Below are 12,218 nucleotides of genomic sequence, written 5' to 3' on the forward strand. Positions count from 1 at the left end.
ATTAAAGCTAAATTTCAATGTGAAAAACACTTTAAATAGGAAATCTTACATACTAATCATTTCAGGGCATTTAAAAAAACCTAAGTCTCTTCAACAAATGGTGGGAAAACTGGATATCCACATGCAAAAGAATGAAGTTGGACCCTTACCATATACCACATACAAAAATTAACTCAAGATGGATCAAAGATCTAAACAGAAGACCTAAAACATAAAACCTCTAGAAGAAAACAGAGAAAAAGCTTCCTGACATTGGATTTGGCAGTAATTTCTTAAATATGACATCAAAAGCATAGGCAAGAAAAACAAAATAGAAAAATAGGATGACATCAAACTTAAAAACTTCTGCACATCAAAGGATACAATAAACAATGAAAAGATAACCTATGGAATGAGAGGAAATATTTGCAAATCATGTATCTAATAAGGGGTTAAGATCTAGAATATATAAAAACTCCCACAACTCAACAATAATCCAATTTTTAAAAAATGGGCATAGGACTTGAGTAGGCACTTCTCCAAAGACATATAATGGCCAATAAGCATATGAAAAGATGCTCAACATCACTAATCATTAGGGAAATGCAAATCAAAACCATGAGAACGATTAGGATAGCTATTATCAAAAACCACCACAACCACCACCAGAAAATACCAATTGTTGATGACAATGTGTTGGTGAAAATGAGAAGAAATTGAAACCCTTGTGTACTGTCGGTGGGAATGTAAAATAGTGCAGCTGCTATGGAAAAGAATGAGGGTTCCTCAAAAAATTAAAAATAGAATTTACCATATGATCCAGCAATACCACTTCTGGCTACATATCCAAAAGAAATGAAAGCAGGGTCTCAAAGACATATTTACACATCCATGTTCACTGCAGCATTATTCATAATAGCCAAGAGGTAGAAGCAACCCAAATGTCTATCAAAAGGATGAATGGATAAACAAAATGTGGTATATGCATACAATGGAATATTAGGAAGGCAGGCCTGTTGTAAGCTACAACATGGATGAACCTCAAGGGCATATGCTAAGTGAAATAAGCTAGTCTCAAAAAGACAAATACTGTATAATTCCACTTATGAGGTATCTAAAGTAATCAAATTCACAGAAACAGGACTTAAGTGGTGGATGCCAGGAGATAGGGGTAGGGAAAGGGGGAAATGGGGAGTTGTTTAATGGGTACAGTTTCAGTTTTGTAAGATGAAAAAGTTCTGGAAATCTGTTGTACCACAATGTGAATATACTTAACACTATTGAACTGTATACTGAAAAATGGTTATGATGAGATGATAAATTTTAATTCATGCTGTTTTTAAACCACAATTAAAAATAAAAAATTATTAAAAAAAACTGACAGATTAAAAATAATAAAATTACTTTTCTTTAGCAAGCTAAGTCTAAACCAGTGTTCTTTTTTAGCTCTATGTGGTCAAGGGCCACATCTTATTTTTTATAACCTCAGCCAGTAGCACAGGGACTAGAACAAGGTAGGTTCTTGTTGTATAAACATAAGAGTTGAAAGCAAGAAGATTCTATGTCTTTAAAAAATGAAAAACATAGCAATTTACAATCATTCATTTACATCAGGGGAAGTATAGTGTAGCAGTTGATATAGTATCTTCAGTGTTAAGATTCCTGCATTTAAGTGGTTCTACCCCTTACCACAGGAAAATTACTTAACTTTCTTGATTGTAAAAAAGACATGGTAATATTATCTACCTCAAAAGGTTTATGAGGATTCAATGAGTTAATATATGTAAAGCACACAAATAGTGCCTGGCATTTTATAAATGTGTTAGCTATTATTATTTCTAGAAAATTCAAATGGTAGCGTACTATAATTTCATTAATGTCTTCATCCTCATATAGCCTATCAATTCAGAAAAAAGTAGCACTTGCTTCTAATGCAAACTGATTTTTGGAATTAAAAAAACTATATCTAATGTATTATCCATGATAGAGAAATATGGACAATATATAATCCATAGCATTGCTTAAATATTGGGAGAGATGGATTAAAAATGGCCCAGCCTTCCACTAAACAGTGAAGAGGACAAGCCAATAGGTACTTTGGAGCCAAGAGGAAAACAGTGATCTAGAAAGCATGATAGTAGGAATGATTTAGACATCACTTTGGATGTTCTGTATTTGGTGAATTCTAACAATATAGACAGCATGTAGGATATATGTACACTTACAAATCTAATTTAAGCCAGGATTGACTAATCTTATTTCCCTTGCTTTCTCCTCTCCATTACCTGAAAATATAAGGTCCATAAGTAGAGTGCCCATATGAATGCTATAGCTACATGCTAATTTCCAAAGTTAAACTAATATGATCCTATAGGTTAGTATCTCCTAACTTTGTTCCACCATAATCAGTATACTATAGTACTGTGAAAGATTAAAGTATATGATCCTCAAAAGAAAAAAACTATGAAACACTAGGCTAAGAAAATTAAATTATTTCTTTAACACAAGATCTGGATCCTTTCAATATACTAATGTGAATTGAGACTCTATAAAAAGGAATTCCATGTAGCATGTCTATATTTGACGATGTAATATTTCATTTGACTATAACTTCTTTTAGGGGAAGGTGTGGAGGGGAACAGTAAATACATTTCAAATAACACTCTCTTGCAGAATGATGCTCAAGTTAGCCACAGTTTGAAATAAGTAAACTTGAATACAAATGTAATAAAATACAATACACTAGTGAAAGTTCTAAACTAGGGATTGGAAATTTGGGTTCAGACTCTGGCTTTGACACTAACTAGTTATGTAGCTTCCAGCAGGTCCCTTCCCATTCAAGAACTGCTTCCTCATCTGTTTAGAGAAAAAAAAAAAAGGAGTCATCAACATGTCCCAAACCAAGGTACAAGTTAGCTTTGTATTAAGGAGTATGCAAAGCCAAGAATAAATGTGGCATATCATTCTAAAGCACCTATTTTGGTTGATGGGTGGCAGACATTTTCATATTAAAATAAATAGCACTATATTGTAGAGTAGAATACAAAATTCAAATGAACTTTAAATAAAAATTTTAAAAGAAATTTCTAGCTTGGAGAGTACCTCTTAAAGCTTCTCAAATATTTCTATCTAAATATTTATAAGAACAGAAGAGAATGAAAGAACCTTGCCAGTAGATTGGTCTTGGGACTTGGTCTGAAGATTAAACTGACCTCTGATTTTTTTTGTTAATGTAGAAATAGGATTTTATGATTCCAGGTAAACAGATGACCTACAAATTCTGAAATTGATTTGGTAGACACATTTTTTTCAAAAAAAGTTCTTACATATAAATGTGTTTCAACATCCTCCTACCACATTTACTGAACTAATTTTTTGCCTCTTAGTCTGTTTTGTGTTCCTATAACAGAATACAGGCTGAGCCTTCTAAATCTGAAAATCTAAAATCCAAAATGCTCCAACATCTGAAATTTTGAGTGCTGTTATGAAGCTCAAAAGAAATGCTCACTGAAGCATTTCAGATTTGGGGTGCTCAACTGGTAAGCATAATACAAATGTTAAAAAACCTGAAATCCGAACCTTTGGTCCCCAAGCCATTTCAGATAAGGGATACTCAACCTGTATCACAGGCTGTGTAACTTATAGAGAAACTGATTTCTTACAGTTCTGGAGGCTAGGAAGTCCAAGACCTAGGGACCTGCATCTGGCAAGGAAGGCCTTTTTGCTGCATCCTCCTATGGTAGAAGGTGGAAGGGCAAGAGAGCATGAGAGAGCAAGAGAGGAAGGGAAATGAACTTATCAACCCAATCTATACTCTCATGATAGTAGCATTAATTCATTCATGAGGGCGGAGCCTCCATGACCGCTAATCACCTCTTAAAAGTACCACCTCTCAACACTGTTGCATTAGAAATTAAGTTTCTAACACATAAACTTTGAGGGACACATTCAAACCACAGCAACCTTTATGTGATACTCCTATTTTGTTTCACTTATTCCTTTCTTTTTTTGGCATCTTTAATCCTTCCATACTAATTGCTTTTTTTCTTTTGCCTTCAAATTTGTACAGGTCTTTCAAATCTTCATTTACATAAATTATATTAATTTAAAAACATCTGTATTGGTTCTGGCTTCTGCCCCAGGATGTAGAGAACTAGGAAAGAATGAAAAAGAGGACTAATTTCAAATTCATGAATTTTTTTTCAAAACCCACCAGACAACTAAGGTTATACAACAAACTGATCCAAAATCTAAGGAGACAGTGCCTCAGGATAAAAAGTGGCATCTATCCTCATCTGAGAGAGGGGCAACTGGACAGTGGTAAAAAGAGTTCACCTAGAACAGGTGAAAAAGTGATGAAGCCTAGAATGTAGGCTGGTGGGTCATGTGCAACCTCTAGGGACTGCAGAAATTGGGAAAGTCTGCATGCTCTTGAAGGCTTTTTCTCCATGAACACAATTGGGCATTCAGAAAAGACTACTGAGAAGTATCCACTGTGGTACAGACGGAAAGGAGGGAATAGCAGCTGAGTTGGAGGAACAAGCAACTCTACAGGGAGCCTGTCTCTACTACAGAACAAAAGACTTAATCTGTGGAGGGAAGGGTAACACTGCTGGCCTTAGGGCATTGGTGAACATTCACTGCAGCTGGAAGGAATGTGTAAGGCCCTACCTTTTGGGGGAGGAGCAAGAAAACTGAGAAGACTGCACCCGAGACCAAGAGAGTCACAGTGCATGCCTACGATTGAGCTTGATTCAGAACAGAGATTCCCCTTATCCCACCCCCCTCACATCCTCCTGAAAAACAGCTCCAAATAACAGAGGGATGGGAGAGGGATAGGAGAGAAATAAAAGCTTGCAAAGATCTTAGCTAAGGCACAGCAGGAAAGGAAGATAGGGAATTTAGAATCAAACAGACATTGCTCTGAAAACTCCCACCCTAGAAACAAACTAGCTCTCCATGTATCTGAAGCCTGTGGTACACTGATGGTAACCATAACAATTCATAAATAGCCCAACTCCTCCCCTAGATTACTCCCTCTTTCCCCCCCAACACTAAAGTCCTCACAGAAGGAAATATGTGCCCATTTCCAGGCATAAAAACTCTTCACCTCATCTTAGCATCTACTGTCCTATGTACCATGTCTAGCTTTCAACTAAACATTACAAAGCACATGAATAGGCAAAAGAAAACATGCTGCCAGGAAACAGAGCAATCACCAGAACTAGACTCACATATACAGATGTTAGAAATATTTGATATAAAATTTGAAATAACTATGGCTAATATGCTAAAGGCTATAAACGAAAAGGTAGGTAACATGTAAGATTAAATAGGTTATTCTGGCTATGAGACACTATAAAAAAGAATCAAATGGAAATGGATTGATTCATTGATGTTGTGCTCATGAGTAGAAATGACAAGCTAAGGAAAGATCAGTGAACTTGAAGAGAGAACAACAGAAATTATGCAAATTGAAACACAAAGAGAAAGTGTATGTGTGGGGAGAACAGAACATTCTAACATACTTGTAACCAGAATCTCAGAAGAAGAGAGAGAGAACAGGGCAGTTTTCTGTTTGAATATTTGAAGGAAGTATAACTGAGAATTTTCCAAAATTAATGACAGACACTAAGCCACAGATACAAGAACACCAAGCAGGATAAATATGGTGGATGTAGGGAGGAGGGATGGGAAAATTCCTAGGCATATCATATTTGAACTGCTGAAAATCAAAGGCAAAGAAAATCTTGATGGCAGTCAGGGAAAAAAGAAGCATTATGTAATACAGATTTCTTGTCGGAAACTCTGTAAATCATAAGAAAATGGAGTACTTAAATATCTCTCAAATATGATGATGAAATAAAGACTTTCTCAAAGCTCTGAAGATTAAATACATGAAAATAAAATTAAAATTTTCCACTTATTTTTAGTTGTTCAATTTTTAATTGTTCTTATTTTTAATTGTTTAACTTACTGTCTGAAGCAGAGGTAGGCAAACTTTTTCCATAAAGTGTCAGACAGTAAGTACTTTAGGTTTTGTTGGCCTAAAATAGCCTTTGTTACATGTGTGTATAAACAAACAAACAAATGGGCTATAAGCTAGATTGGATCCATGAGTCATAGTTTGCTAACCCCTGGTCCAAGTAAATTAAAAGACATAAAACTCAATAAAAAAGCAAGACCTAAGTATATGCTTCAAATACAAAGACATAGAGAAGGAAAAGAATAGAGAAGGGCATACTATGTAAAAACTAATCAAAAGGAACCTGGGGTAGTTTTATTATTGTCAGACAAAGCAGACTTCAGAAGGAATATTGTCAGGGATAAAGGACATTATACAATAATAAAGAGGTCAATCCTATAAGAAGACATAATTCTCAATGTGTATTCTTTTAACAAAGCTTCTACATGCATGAGGCAAAAGCTGATGGAACTGAAAAGAGAAATGAACAAATTCATAAATACAGCTGAATACTTCACACTTTTCTCTCAGTGGTGATAGAGTAAGTAGAAAATAAAGAGAATATAGAACTTGAATGCAGTAACCAACTACACCTGTTGGACATTAATATGATACTTGCTAATTTCAGAAAAAAGAAATAATACAAAGTATATTGTTAGGCCATAAAACACCTGGGAAATCCTCATTTGGAAATATTTTAAATATTAAACATTTCTAAATCTATAAGTCAAAAAGGAAGTCTAAAGGAAATAAAAAATATTTTGAACTGAATGCAAATAAAAATTTGACAAATCAGGCTGGGCATGGTGGCTCCCACCTGTAATCCAGCACTTTGGGAGGCCAAAATGGGATGATCATTTAAGGCTAGAGTTCGAGACCAGCCTGGGCAACATAGCAAGACTCCATCTCTACAAAAAATAAAAAAATTAGCCAGACATGGCGGTGTATGCACTTGTAGTCCCAACTACTTGGAAGGCTGAGGTGGGAAGACTGCTTGAGCCCAGGAGTTTGAAGCTGCAGTGAGCTATGACTGCACCACTACACTCTGGCCTGGGCCTGTCTCAATCAATCAGTCAGTCAATCAATCAATAAATGTGGGATCCAGCTAAATCAATATTTAGATGGAAATTTACAGCCTTAAATACTTATGTTAGAAAAGAAGGTCTTAAATCAATCATTTACCTCAAGGGTTGCCAACATGAGCCTCACTGTTCGTTATTTTTATTTTTATTTTTTTTTGAGACAGAGTCTTCCTCTGTTGCCTGGGTTAGAGTGCCGTGGCGTCAGCCTAGCTCACAGCAACCTCAAACTCCTGGGCTTAAGCGATCCCACTGCCTCAGCCTCCTCAGTAGCTGGGACTACAGGCATGCGCCACCATGCCCGGCTAATTTTTTTTTTCTATATATATATTTTAGTTGGCCAGATAATTTCTTTCTGTTTTTTTTTTTTTTTTTTTTTTTTTTTATTAGTAGAGATGGGGTCTCGCTCTTGCTGAGGCTGGTCTCGAACTCACTGTTCATTTTTGTAAATAAAATTTTCCTGGAATACAGCCGTATTCATTTGTTTATGTATTATTTATGGCTGCTCTGGTCCTAAAATGGCAGAGTTAAGTAGCTGAGACAGAGACCATTTGGTCCAAAAAGCCTAAAATATTTACTTTTTGACTCTTTTAAAAAAAGTTTGCCAACCTCTGATCTAATTTCCACCCTTAAGAAGCTAGAAAAGGAATAATTAAAACCAAAGCAAACAGAAGGAACAAAATAATAAAACTCAGAGAACAAACCAATGAAACTGTAAAAAGAAAACCAATGAAACTAACAATTGGTTGCCCAAAACAAAAAAGAGAAAAGACACAATTTACCATTATTAGGAATGAAAGAGGGGATATACCTACTGACCGTATAGTATATTAAAAAGATAATAAATAAATACTACAAACAACTCTATGCCTATAAATTCGACAATTTAGAAGAAAGGAACCAATTTCTTAAAAGACATAAACTTCCAAAACTCAATGAAGAAATAGTAGTCTGAATTGTCCCTTATCTATTAAAGAAATTTAATTTATGGTTTTGGGCGTGGGAGAGGGGCAGGCTTCCAAAAAAAGCTAACTTCAGGCCCAGATGGTTTTGTTGGCAAATTCTACGAAACATATAAGGTATAAATAACACCAATTCTATACAACCTCTTCAGAAAAAGAGAAGGGAACACTTCCAACTCATTTTATGAGGCAAGCATTACCCTAATAACAATCCCATGACAAGAAAACTAAAACCCCTTGTCAGTCATGAATGTAGACAGGAAAACCCTCAAGAAAATATTGACAAACTGAATCCAGCAATATGTAAAAATGATGCTACATCATGACCAAGTAGGGGTTCATCCCAGGAATGCATGCATGTCTCAACAATGGAATAACAATCAACATAATTCACCCTATTAACAGACTAAATAAGAAAAACCACATGATCACTTCAATATATTCAGCAAAAGCATCTGACAAAATTCAACGATTTATGATAAAAACGCCCAGAAAACTACAATAAAAGAGGCTTTTAACCTAATAAGGAGCATTTGCAAAGAAGCTATAGGTATTACAACTATTTGTGGTCCCCCAAAGATGTCCATGACTTAATCTCTGGAATCTGTGAATATGTTACCTGACATGGCAAAGAAGAATTAAGGTTGCAGATGGAATTGAGGTTGTTAATTAGCTGACCTTAAAATAGGAAAATTATCCTGGATTACCTGGGTGGGCCCAGTGTAACCATATGAGTTCTTAAATGAAGAAAGAGGCAGAAGAAGATGTGACTATGAAAGGAAGACACAGAGAGAGGCAACTCTGCTGACTGTGAAGATGGAGAAAGGGGCCATGAGCCAAGGAATGTGGGTGGCCTCTAGAAGCTGGAAGGGCAAGGAAACAGATTTCTCCCCTAGAACCTCCAGAAAGGAATGCAGTCCTGCCAACACCTTGACTTTATTTAGCCCAGTGAGAGTGCATGAAGGCCTTGAATCCTATAAAACTAGAGGATAATAAATTTGTGGTGTTTAAGCCATTAAGTTGGTGGTAATCTGTGATAAGCAACAATAGAAAGCTAACACGGTCTTTAAGATCAAGAATAGAACAAGAATGTCCTCTCACCACTCCTATTTAATATCATACCAGAAGTCCTACACATTGCAATAAGGGAAAAAAGAAAAATAAAAGACATACAGATTAGAAAGGAAGAATTAAAATTATCTATATTTGTAGATGACATGATTGTCTATGTAGAAAATCCCAAAGAATCTATTTAAAAAAGGCTCCTAGAAGAAGTAAAATTTAGAATGGTCATAGGATAAAAAGTTACACACACATATATATATATATATATGTATATATATATATATATGTGTGTGTATGTGTATATATATATATGTCAATTTTATTTCTATATACCAGCAATGAACTATCAAATATACCATTTCAAAGAGCACTGCCCCAAAATAAAAATAAAAATCCCAGAAGTACTTAGGTATAAATCTAATAAGGTATGTGCAGGATCCACATGCTGAAAAATAGAAGAGTATATTATGTTCAAGGAATGGAAGACTCAGTATTAAGATGTGAATTCTCCTAAATTTGATCTATAAACACAACACAATCCTAATCAAAATCCTGATAAGCTTTCTGCAGACGTCAAGTTGATTCTAAAATATGTATAAAAATGCAAAGGAACCAGAATAGCCAAAATAATTCTATACAAGAACAAAGTTGGAGAAGGACTCAAACTATCAAATTCAAGACTTACTATGAAGGTATAGTAGTCAAGACAGCATGGTATTGGCTAAAGAATAGACACAAAGATCAATGGAAGAAGCTAGACATCCCAGAAACAACCCACACAAATAGTCAACTATTGAAAAAAGAACAAAGGCAATTCAACGGAGAAAGAATACGGTTTTAATTAAATGGTCTGGAACAAATGGATATCCATATATAAAAAATTTCTCTTCACATATCCCTCACACCTTAAACAAAAGTTAACTCAAAAGTTAACACAGACCCAAATGTAAAACATAAAACTGTAACACTTCTAGAGGAAAACATACGAGAAAAATCTGTGTGATCTTGGTTAGGCAAAGATTTCTTTTTTCCATTTTTTAGTTGACACATAATAATCATACATACTTATGGGACAGAGTGATATTTTGATACATATATATAATATACAATGATCAAGTCAGGGTAATTAACATATCCATCACCTCAAATTTTTATCATTTGTGTTGTGAACATTTAAAGTTTTCTCTTTTAGCTTTCTGAAAATATACAATAAATTGTAGTTAACCATATTCACCCTACAGTGCTGCAGAACACCAGAAGTCATTTCACCTATCTAAGTGGTAATTTTTTTTCCATTAACCAACCGCTCCTCATGCTCCCTGTTCTTCCCTTCCCATCCTCTAATACCCAAAATTCTACTCTCTACTTCTATGAGCTCAACCTTTTTTTTTAGCTTCACATATGAATGAGAATGTGAGGTATTTATCTTTCTGTGCCTGACTCATTTCGCTTAACCCATGTCTTCCAAGCTCATTCAAGTTGCTGCGAATGACACGATTTCATTCTTTGTATGGCTAAATAGCATTCCACAGTGTATATATACCACATTTTCTTTATCCATTCATCTGTTGATGGAAATTTAGGTTGATTCCATTTCTTAGCTATTGTGAATAGTGCTACAATAAACATGGCGGGTATCCCTTTGATATACTGATTTCCTTTCCTTTGAATAAGTACCTAGTAGTAGGATTGCTGGATCATATGGCAGTTCTATTTTTAGTTTTTAAAAAACAAATCTCCATAGTTTTACATAATGGCTGCACTAATATTCACTTTCACTAACAGTATATAACAAAGAGTTCCCTTTTCTCCACATCCTTGCCAACATTTGTTATTTTTTGTCTTTTTGGTAATAGCCATTCTAATTCAGGTAAGATGATATATGTACTTCATTGTAGTTTTGATTTGCGTTTCCCTGATAATTAGTGATGATGAGCATTTTTTCATATACTTATTAGTCACTTGTCTTCTTTTGAGAAATATCTATTCAGATTCTTTGCCCACATTTCAGTGGAACTTTTTTCTTTTTTTTTTGCTGTTGAATTGAGTTTCTTGTATATTCTGGTTATTAGTCCATTGTAGGATATATAATTTGCAAATATTTTCTAACATTCTACAGGTTGCCTCTTCACTTCACTGATTGTTTCCTTTGCTGTTCAGAAGGTTTTTAGTTTAACATAGTCCCATTTGTCTATTTTCCTTTTTGTTGCTTGTGCTTTTGAAACCTTAGCCACAATATTTTTGCCTAGACCAATGTCCTGAAACATTTCCCCTATCTTTTCTTCTAGCAGTTTTATAGTTTTGGGTTATATGTTTAAGTCTTTAAGGCATTTTGAGTTGATTTTTGTATGTGGTGACAGACAGGGATCTAGTTTCATTCTTCTGCATATAGATACCCAGTTTTCCCAACACCATTCATTGAAGAGGGTGTCCTTTCCCCAGTATGTGTTCTTGGTACCTTTCTGCCATATCAGTTGGCTGTAAACAGGTGGGTTTATTTCTGGGTTCTCTATTCTGTTCCACTGGTCTATGTGTCTGCTTTTAATACCAATACCATGCTGTTTTGCTTATTACAGGCTTTATAGCATAATTTGAAGTCAGGTAGTGTGATGCCTTCAGCTTTGTTTTTGCTCAGGATTGCTTTAGCTATTTAGGCTCTTTTTTTCTGGTTCAATATGCACTATAGAATTGTTTTTTTCTATTTAAGTGAAATGCCACTGTATTTTGATAAGGGTTGCAATGAATCTGTAAATTGCTTTGAGTAGTATAGTCATTTTAACAATATTAATTCTAATCCATGAGAATGCAATGTCTACATTTGCTTTTGTCCTCTTCAATGTCTTTTATCAATGTTTTGTAGTTTTCATTGTAGAGGTCTTTTACTTCCTTGGTTAAATTTATTACTAGGTTTTTTATTTTATTTTTTGTGGCTATTGTAAATGGGATTGCTTTCTTGATTTTTTTTTTCAGCTAGTTCATTATCGGTATATAGAAATGCTGCTAATTTTGTAGATACTTTTGTATACTGCAACTTTACTGAATTCATGTATGTTCTAAGAATCGTTAGGGTTTATATACATATAAGATCATGTCATCTGCAAACAGGGACAATTTGACCTCCTCTTTTCCAATTTGGATGTCCTTCACTTCTTTCTCTTGCCTAATGGC

At 34.8% G+C, this 12,218-nt stretch overlaps 2 protein-coding genes across 5 annotated transcripts in view; one reads left to right on the forward strand and one right to left on the reverse strand.

The window, feature by feature from the left end:
* The window catches only part of METTL21A (methyltransferase 21A, HSPA lysine), a 65,921-nt gene that overhangs the window by 27,001 nt on the left and 26,702 nt on the right, over positions 1 to 12,218 (forward strand). The gene's annotated exons all lie outside the window — the stretch shown is intronic.
* The window catches only part of CREB1 (cAMP responsive element binding protein 1), a 72,760-nt gene that overhangs the window by 6,647 nt on the left and 53,895 nt on the right, over positions 1 to 12,218 (reverse strand). The gene's annotated exons all lie outside the window — the stretch shown is intronic.

This window comes from Lemur catta, chromosome 8 (assembly GCF_020740605.2).
Source record: "Lemur catta isolate mLemCat1 chromosome 8, mLemCat1.pri, whole genome shotgun sequence".
In the NCBI taxonomy this organism is placed as follows: domain Eukaryota; kingdom Metazoa; phylum Chordata; class Mammalia; order Primates; family Lemuridae; genus Lemur; species Lemur catta.